At 37.9% G+C, this 10,860-nt stretch overlaps 1 protein-coding gene across 5 annotated transcripts in view; it reads right to left on the reverse strand.

Moving 5' to 3' along the window:
* p120ctn (adherens junction protein p120) overlaps positions 1–10,254 on the reverse strand; it is a 153,597-nt gene extending 143,343 nt beyond the window's left edge. For 2 of the 5 annotated variants that reach the window (XM_069319445.1, XM_069319447.1), the window contains exon 1: positions 9,723–10,252. The gene's annotated coding sequence lies outside the window, so the exon portion shown is untranslated. Of the gene's footprint in view, positions 1–9,722 lie in introns of all 5 variants that reach the window. The other 3 variants (XM_045728662.2, XM_069319448.1, XM_069319449.1) reach the window with 2 other exon arrangements.
* Positions 10,255–10,860: the final 606 nt, after the last annotated feature.

Here is a 10,860-nt window from a genome sequence, read left to right on the forward strand (position 1 = left end):
CTATTAACACACACACTTCCTCAGCAATAATATGAGTACTTACAGAAAAAACCTTCATTATAACATTTAATGGACATCTTTTAATACTTGCATTTATCTGTACAGTACTATATTAAAAACAAAATAATTAGGCAAGCCAATTGTTGGGTAATGTCAATGTAGGATGGTACAAATGCATTAAACATATTACAATAAACATTTTGCAAGACTGATCACTCAATAGTAATAACAACAATAATAATAATAATAATATCAAAGTTTTCTAAGCCTGAGATAGGCAAGTTCTGAAGCTAATACAGTGTGACTGTGTTAACCATGCCAGTCCCCAATGTCACTACTTTGCCGATCATACCTGCTTGATGAGGTTCTGAAAGTTCTTCTACTCTCCAAGCCCGGCCCAAGGCCAGGCTTGACTTGTGAGAGAGTGGTCCAATAGGCTGTTGCTTGGAGCAGCTCGCAGGCCCACATATCCATCACAGACCGGTTGGTCTGGCACTTCTTGAAGAATCAATGATGAATCAAGTCTTTCCAAACCAGGGTTTCATATACTGTATAATATACTGTATACTGCGTACTAACAAGTTACAAACATCAAATCGATATTTCAGAACCAAAATAGGTGCACTATAAAAGTAATATACAGGTTTTTCTGGGATACATGCAGAATACCTTTACCTTGCAATGATTTCGGGGCTCAACATCCCTACGGCCTGGTCCTCGACCAGCCTCCGTCGTATAGTTAAGAGCATGTCATAAAATGGAAACACAGTACTGTACTGTATTTAAAAATAAGACAAACATTCCATTCTTGCTCTAATGTGTACATAGCAATATACCTGTATAACAATTGAGCACAAATTTTATTCAGTTATTATGGTTCAATGAACCAATAATTCAGAACAATCATGTTAAATGAAGGAGTGATCAATAGACTTCAGTGTAGGTTCTTAAGATTACCCCATCAGGTTAAGCACTATTTGATATGGCCAGTAAATGAGCACTATTTGATATGGCCAGTAAATGAGCACTATTTGATATGGCCAGTAAAGGAATTGGTGGCCATAAGGACAGTTGTAGACGACACACGGGCTTCCCATTCCCAAGATGTGCTCATTTCTCCAAAACAAAACATATTGGACATTTTACAGCGAGAAATTATCACCAGCCAACAGGGAAGCCAGATCTCAGGCTACCAGAGTAGAAATCATCGTGTAACTATCTACATATTATCTCCTTGATATCCTGAAACAGCTTTGAACCCTCTCCATCCATACTGTTAACATGAAAGATCAGATTCTCATCAGTATTTATTTGTATGTAATCATTAGAAAGCAATCACACCATGTACAAGACTATTGAAAAACCAGCACTAATTGCTCAAGTCATCAAATATGTTTGCATCACATGCAATATATTACTGTTAAAATTCTGATTTATTCTTGTGCAAAAATAATATCAAATAAACAGTATATCCTTGACTGCACACCATTGTGGAGAGAACCTTTTGACTCCAATTTAACATTCACCTGTCACCTTGACCTTTGAAATGAATAACTCTAAGAATGCAATTCTAAAAAAAAAGTATTTTTTTTAGACTTTTATAAATATTGAGTAATAGCACAACTGCCTGCTGGGTGGACGAGGCAAATAATATAGGAATGATAACCAATTGTCCCACCCCTGCCTTGTTACTATACTAGCTGGCACATTACCCCATTCTCTCTTTGAAAACATTTTTGTACTCTTGTTACCACACATTAAATGACTCAAAAAACTGACCATTCTATCATCCTCACTATTATCTCAAGGGTTGAAATCAATTTTAATGAAAAGTTTTATACATACATCCTCTCGCTTCAGTTATAGGTTCTTGTAACTGAAGAGCAAGCGGTTACTGATGTAAACCCTCGCTTGATTCCCACTTTGTCACATAAGTCACATCTTAATTCTAGCTTTTAGCTGGGGAGCTAAATTTGGTTAAATTTACCTACTATAATTTCAATTAAACAGTTTTACCAATTGCATTACAGTACAGTATTGCAATTCTGATTTGGAAGCCTCACATCTAGACAAATGACAGGCACACTTTAAATATTTTATACTAGATTACTTCATCCATAGCATAAAGTACCGCTTACATAGGAGGCACTCCCTCGATCCTCATTTAGTATATAGTACTGCTAAATACGCTATACTTAGCCTATCTATTAATTCCTATTGCTAATACAATTTAGGGATATTCCCTCTTGACACTCATCTAATATATACTATACCATTTCTTGTCTGGGCATACTCTTTGTTATTCAGAGAAAAGTTGTCTAATCAGCGAGTCATTGGCCTCTGACCTCAAAAGAAAAAAATGGCAAGATATATGTACTTGTAGAGTTTGTAGTTGTGATAATTTCAGTGGCAAATATGACAGTGATTGATAGTAGCTTTGTTGTTTGCACTGCCAAGCAGCAGCAGCGGATGTTTGTAAAGAATTTTAAACCAGCCACAATTTACCAAAAAGTCCAAGGAATGAATATGGTTAAGACCTAACTACATAATACTATTCTTACCAATAATGATAAATTTTCTAACATTGCACAAATTTATAAATAGCAACTTAACACTAGGACTGCTTTACTGCTAGAATCCACTCAGTAAAACATCTAAACTACTGGGACCGACTAAAGAGCCTAAAACTGTACTCCCTTGAGCGCAGGCGGGAGAGGTACATAATAATTTACACGTGGAAAATATTAGAGGGGCTGGTCCCAAACCTGCACACAGAAATAACATCACATGAGACCAGAAGACATGGCAGGATGTGCAGAATACCCCCGCTGAAAAACAGAGGTGCAACTAGTACTCTGAGAGAGAACTCTATCAACATCAGAGGTCCGAGACTGTTCAACACGCTTCCACTACACATAAGGGGCATAACTGGCCGACCCCTCACAGTGTTCAAGAGAGAACTGGATAAGCACCTCCAAAGGATACCTGATCAACCAGGCTGTGACTCGTACGTCAGGCTGCGAGCAGCCGCGTCCAACAGCCTGGTTGATCAGTCCGGCAACCAGGAGGCCTGGTCGACGACCGGGCCGCGGGGACGCTAAGCCCCGGAAGCACCTCAAGGTAAGGTAGGATTACAATGATTTATGCATGTTTTATTCCAGTAGAACAGGACTCTCTTTAACAGAACCAGGTGCAATGAAAGGCCTCAGTCCAGTCTTAGCCTAAGATCAAAGTAAGTAATTATCAAAAGAAGGCACCAAACCGTAGCCTAAGATTACTGATCAACTGGAACAAGATAACTAAAGAACTTTGGTGGATCGAATCCATGCTGAACAAAATTTAACACAATATTTATTCATTTAACTTTGCCACTAATAACAATAAATATGAATTTTGGATGTACAGTAATGAAAGTTTCTTTGCAACAGAAGGGACCTGAAGCAAATCACGCAATCAAGTGAGTTGTATTAGGCTATAGACTATGCCTGGTATGGTTCTATGGGCAAATACTGATTGAACATCCTTCATTATTTTCCATGGTAACTGTTTGCTACCAAAACGAATGGCAGTACTGTATCCTTTTGTAGTGCTTATGTACAAATTTAGGTGCAGCTAAGCTTACTGTTTTTTTTACATTTTACACAAGGTATCAAGGTCTCCACTGGGTCATTCCATGCCAAATCATCACAGCTCCTAACCTAACCATCTTAGGTTTACATGATATTTTGTAGTATGTTAGAGTACATGAAGTAACTTATACAGGTACTGTATATGCAACATTTTAGCCCTTAGTGATGCAGGATAGTCATACAGCACGACTGCAGGGTTACCAATGTAATAAATACAACATTTTTATATACAGGCTCAACAAAAAATTATTAACTGCTTTTAATTGAGGATGAACCTTCATGGTCAGCTTGTTATGAAACTAAGGAAACATTGTTTTCATTAAAAATAGTTTTGTGTGATATGTGATTTATGTACATGATATGATGTGATCATGTACTTGAATAATATACTGTATATATATAATATAATAAAAAAGTACTGTATTGTATCAATTTTTTTGGTGAAAAAGTATTTTTATTTTTCTCTGGTTGACCAGACCACACACTAGAAGGTTAAGGGACGACGACGTTTCGGTCCGTCCTGGACCATTCTCAAGTCGATTGACAATCGACTTGAGAATGGTCCAGGACGGACCAAAACGTCGTCATCCCTTCACCTTCTAGTATGTGGTCTGGTCAACATACTTTAGCCCCGTTATTGTGACTCATCACCTTCTCTGTTTGGTATTTCATTTTGGGGACACGAGTAAAAAAATTATATAGTATCAATTTGTCATGCATTTCTTGCATCCAACTTGCATCAGGCAAGTTCAAACTTGTTTGATAGTCTTTGTGTACTTATCAGGGTTGCCAGTTTAGTTCTTTTTTAGCTAAATTTAGTTATTTTTTTGGAACATTTAGCTCCGAGTGTTTCACTTCTTGCTCCTAAATTACAATCAAATTTTCTGTGCAGTTATTGAAGCTAACAAAAAAACTAATGTGGATGATGGTTGTGCGTGTTCAGAGTCAAAGTTTCAACTTTTAATTTTCAGCTCTTTATTAACTCCTATTGCTAGTAAAATTAACTTTTTTTAAGATTTTCAGTTGGCATCACTCCTTGTCAGTCTTCCTAAAGCTTCTGTGGTGTGGACAAGTGGTGTAAAAACTGGTACAGTATACCTGGACAGATGCAACTATAAACAGTGATAATGGGTAAGTAGTTACAGTACACACACACACTGTGTATTAGATGGGACCAAAGAGCCAAAGCTCAACCCCTGCAAGCACAACTAGGTGAGTACTGTGCTGCAACCTACTTGATATCAAGAGGACAGCAGTAGTAGAAAACAATTAAGGAAAGTGGATGATAGAAAAACTATCATATGTGAATAGTGGGCAAATAATGTGACAACTATAGGAAGAATTAAAAAGGCTTCTGTTACTATAATTAGGAAGAGCCAAGCACATCAATTGATAAAGAACATGAAATTTGCATGTGTGTCTCAGCAAGAAATAATGGAAAATGAGAAGTGGCTACACAGATGACAGAGCTAGACCAGTACAGTACCTGAAATTCAAACATTTTGTGCTTTTGTACCAGGAACAAGGAAAGAATTGATAATAAAAGTGTTTTTTGCAGAAACAACTAATGAAGTGCAGCAAACAAATATTTGACATAAAACATTGTCTTTGGAAAAAATAAAAGGTTTTGTGACTTGCATCTATAATGATGTCTGATGGTTAGGTTGTCATAAATGTGAATGCAACATCACATAGGTTTTGATCAGTTCCCTACATCCCACTGGTCCATCCTTATCATATGCATCACATGTGTATCCTCACCGACTGAACAAGTTCTCACTAAAGTTCAGAAGCACTGCAGAGTAGAAGGCACTAACTTATGATTGTAAGTTTTCATATTCCAATGCAGTGATTTCCATAAACAAGTGCTAAGACATGTCCTGGAGCATACCTGTTATGTGTTTCGAGGAGTTCTACTCCCCAAGCCCTGCCTGAAGCCAGGCTCAGCTTGTGATAACATGGTTCAACAGGCCATTGTTTAGAAAGACACACACAACAACATAACAGACTGGTTGGTCTGGCACTTCTTGCAAGAACCTGTCCAAGTGCTTCCTGAATACATTCACCTTTGTTCCAGCAATATTTCTAATGCTTGCTGGTAGGATGTTGAACAGCCTTTATTGTACAGTACAGCATATTGAACCTCCTGATGTTAAGACGGTGTTCTCTGATTGTGCCTATGGCACCTCAACTCCTCACTTGTTTTATTCTGCATTTCCTTCCGTACCTTTCGCTCCAGTAAGTTGTTATTCTACTGTGCAAATTTGGGGCCTGGCCCTCCAGTATCATCTATGTACCTGTACGTGTATATATGTCATGTATATGTCACTGAATGAGGTAAACTACTCTCATGACTTTTTACTCCTGTTCCCAATGCCATCCAAAAATTTTATGCAACAAATGAATGTTGAATTTACTTCCTCTCCAAATGAATGTATGCCATATCCCCCCCCAAAAAAAAATTATATATATATATATACAGTATATACTGTACACATATACATACACACACACACACACACACACACACACAGTATATTCAAGGTCAAAGATTACAAGTTGTCTTGAAAAAATTATAATTCTGTATTTAATGTAAAACTATTTTTAATCAAAATGATTCTTTAGCTTCAAAACAAGCACAATATGAAGGTTCTACCTCAAAAGCTTTTTGTCTTTTTTGAGCTTGTATGAAAAAAAAAAAAAAAAAAAAAAGGTTTTGTTTCACATTGGCAACACTGCTGTATGAATATTGTGCATCACTGAGCACTAAAATTTTGTCTGTAAACTACTGCATGGCTTCTACCATCCTACAAAAAATAATGAAAAAACAAAATGGTCAGGTTGAAAAGTCCACTTTTTGTGATTTTGCATGGATGACCCCATTGTTTTCCTCTTCAAATGATGTCAAAATGCATCTACAACCAGCCAATAGGTGCCTAAATGGCCCACTAAACATATAGACCTTGCACCACAATACCTGTGCTAAAAGTTTCAAGCCCTTGTAGCATATCTCACACAATAGACCAAAAAAATCAAAGAGAAAATTTCAAGGCATCCATACCAGGTTAACAGCATTAACAAACCACTTAAAAACATTCTCCAAGATAACTACAATCTTTCTCAAGAAGCTACTCAATGAATCACATTATTACTTTCCTCTTATTCCCTACTTACCCATTCTACTCTGCCACAAGAATCTCACACCATCCAAAATTCCTTAATAAAACCCCTATCAGGTTTGACTTGTGTGATTTAGTATTAAAATACTTTGTTTTATTTTTCCCTTTAATCATGCAATTTCTAAACTGTTCTTGAACATAAAAACAAAACACAAATTAAAACTTCTCTTAAACAGTGCTATCTAATTCTGATGGCTCGCTCTATTCTGGGAGCTTCTCATCAGGGGGTAGCTATGATAAAAATTCCTACAGAATGTTGGATTAGTATACAAATATTTCCCTCATTTAAACTCTCTTTTCTCATCCATACTATCATATTTTGTTTCACTTTATACCCCCATGATTAATTACTGGTCATCAGCCTCTGCGATATGATTCCTATACAATATTTCATATTGTATATGCCTGGGTTCGTATTCTGGCCGGGGAGGATTTACTGGGTGCAAATCCTTGACTGTAGCCTGGTTACCCAACAGTAAAATGGGTACCTGGTTGTTAAACGATTTGGCGAGGTCATATTTCAGGGAATATTAGGATTAAGGACTTTCCCGAAACACTAGGACCTAGCACTATGCATGCTAGTGGCTGAACAAGAATGGAAGAACATTTTTAATATATACTGTATAATTATTGTATACAGGTACATTTAAAATATATATATAACACCTTTCTTGTTAAACAACTCTCAAGGCATTCTATAAACATGTTTATTCAATTTCAGTGTATTGCACATCACCCACTTCCCATTTCATTCCCTCATCCCTTGTGCACCCCATCTCATACTACAGTACTATATTGTTAAACTTATCCCACATACTGTATATACACTAGCACATTAACAAAAATAATTAAGTCTGAACTCTTTGAGCACACTGCACATTTCCACATCAAAGTTTCACTTCCATATGTCAGGGCTGGGAGTAGCCCTGACATATGACAGTAGTCAATTCTGTCCTTTCACACTGTCCTCCCACACTAACTTCCTTTCATTATAATTCACCTCTTTTGTCACTCCTTAGAAATCACTTAGGAATTATGCTACTAAATCTACACTGTCCCCTCTCATTTATCTTTCTATGCTCCAATTTTTTGTAATATGCCCCTCCCCCAAGTATGAAAAACTTACCTCTGCCAGTATCTTCTATTTCTTGCCATTCCCTACGCTCAAAATACTTAATCTTTAGTTTTCTTACATTGACCTTCAACTTAATTCTTCTGCACACACTATCAGACTCATTCACAATCTTTTTGCAATTCCTCCTCACTCTCAGCAAAGACCAGCACATCATCTGCAAACAGACAATCCACTTACATTCCCCTTTCAAGTGTTCTGGTTGGTACAGTAAAAGCCTTGCTTCTTGCAGGGTTGGCATTTGATCCCAGGTGGTTCATGGTCCAAGTAGTTGGACATCATTCTTTCATTCCAAAATTATACAGTATCCCAACTTTTGTCCTCAAGTGTTATATAATTATTAACTTAACACTTTCTCGATAATTTTCTTTTGTTTTTTATCTTCCTAACCCCTAACTAAGCTATACATATATTCTGTAGCTTAAATTAAATTTACAGTAGAATTGACATACTGTATTTGTATAGCTTACATTAGAGCCAGGGAGTCATTACACCAAGTTATATGCCTATGTCCACATATTACGTTTTGTTTGCCTCCTATTTTTCCACCTACCTTCATACACACTATTCATATAAAACTATTTTATCTTACTAGAGAATTGCCTCCCACTTCATATATATAAGCCTCCCCTAATACTTCATGATCCATCCAGTTATGTGATTTTTCTAAAGCAACAAAAGCAGCATACAACTGAAAGCATTTGCTATTTTTAGCTAATGCTAATTCAGCTTTTTACAATATTACGAGTACAGTCTCCCAATGTTTCTTAAGGAAGAGTTAAAGTATTTCAAGACTGGGAGTGACACCACTCACTCCTCAAATATTACCTTGAACATTAAATTTTCCTGAATACTGTAGTTTAATCTTTTGGTTAGCCTATGGTTAGTGATCATGTTTATATTTATCCCATGTTACAACAGCCTGTGTTATAGGAATGTTACTAATAATAATGAAGTAATTATCAAAATGCATAATAGTTCTGAAATAGAGGGAATAATGAAGACTAATATACACAGTTATACTGTAGAGGTACTGGAAAAAATTACCTTACAAAAAGGGCAATGTGTCTCATCACCCGAACACTTGCCATACCGCTTTGTATCCGACCACCTAACATATCTTCTCTTTTGCCATACATAGTCTACCATCAATTTTTCCATATATAATTGCAATTTTTGGCATTGAAAAAAGGTACATTTCTAGCGTAACATTCACATTTCTAATGCCATGCATTCGGTTAAATCTAATAATCAATTTGAACTCTATATAAAGTGACTCATTTCCAACCAAAATGGTTTCAGTGATTTTCCTCAGCCAGAACACACATTAATTCATCATACTTGTCATCAAAGCTTGACTTATCTTCAAGCTTTATTGAGTTGGTGACCACCATGACCTTATTTTAACAAAAATTTGAATAGATATAAACAAATACTAAATAATGAATAGCCAGCTTATACGAGTGGATGTACACGAGTAATTGCAGGACAATATAAATCAGGCAAAGGTCTTCAATTTCAAGCTCCACACACACACGATGTTTACAAGTGTTCCTCAGTGGGTCTTGGGTGTAAATGGTACAGTTTACACGGGTGTGATGTGATATGGTATGAATATATAGGTAGTTCACAACCTGAAGCGTGGACACGTTTAGGAGTGTAGACTACAGTGTGTTTACAGTAGTTATTTATATGTTGTTACAGTGTGGTTTACAGCAGTTCTATGTTGTTACCGTGTCTGCCACTGTGAAGGTGGTGATTACAGGGTGGGCGTGGGCGTACCTGTCATCCTGCGGCGGACTTCCCGGATGTTGGCAGAGATGTAGGGGGTGGAAGTGTGGCCTAGGGTGGATGAGGTGTGGCCCAGGGTGGATGAGGTGCGGCCCAGGGTGGAGGAGGTGCGGCCCAGGGTGGATGAGGTGCGGCCCAGGGTGGATGAGGTGCGGCCCAGGGTGGATGAGGTGCGGCCCAGGGTGGATGAGGTGCGGCCCAGGGTGGAGGAGGGCGCCCGCTGGTGGACTAGAGGTGCTCCTCCCTGCCCCACCAGGGGTGAACACAGGTATATTAACACAGTGAGCACAGCAGCGGCGCCTCTGCTGCTAGCACATTATCAACACAGGCTTCTGCCAGCACTCGGCCAGACACTCCCACAGCCACTAACTCCCCAGCACCGCCCCACGCCCACACGCCACGATATTCCTCTAGCACAGCGGCCGCCCGGGTTGCCACTAGGCACAAATATGTGGGAAAATCTGGTGCTTGCGGAGCGTCAGTAGCACCACGACGCTGGACCAAAGGTGACTGACAAATACAGCGGTGCATTGTGGGTAGCGGCGCCTGCGCAGTGCCAGGGCGCGCCGCACCGCGCTCTTTGAACGCTATATTTATATATTATATACTTCTTAATATTCTCTCTCACCCTTACCTTAAATGTCTTCTTCTGCATATTATGTGTAACACATAACCCCAAACTCCCAAGTGTTATCAGATGAGTAACTGAAACTGTTTGGCCGTAGGCCTATGCAATCTAACATTAACCACAGCATGTTATTAAATTATGTCGTTATTATTAACCATATTTTCCTCATTGTACTGTACTAATGTACCAAAATAACCAATACATAATGCAATGATACTTTTATTTAAAACTTTAAATGGCGATAGGAAATTATTCGGCATCATTAAACTGTTTTCCATCATGTCTTCCTCGCTATTACTACGTTTGGCCCCTTTTATTGATAATTACTTATTTCCATGTGCGCTATTATATACAGCCTATTATTATTAAATATTTTTTAATTTCGTAAATTCCATTTGACAGGTTCTCCTACCAATCAGTGTTCACTCAGAATACAGTATATGTAATTCCAACACCAGTGTAGAATTAATTATTCCTGTTATATATATTCCCGGCTTGGTG

Source organism: Procambarus clarkii, chromosome 93, assembly GCF_040958095.1.
Source record: "Procambarus clarkii isolate CNS0578487 chromosome 93, FALCON_Pclarkii_2.0, whole genome shotgun sequence".
Taxonomy (NCBI): domain Eukaryota; kingdom Metazoa; phylum Arthropoda; class Malacostraca; order Decapoda; family Cambaridae; genus Procambarus; species Procambarus clarkii.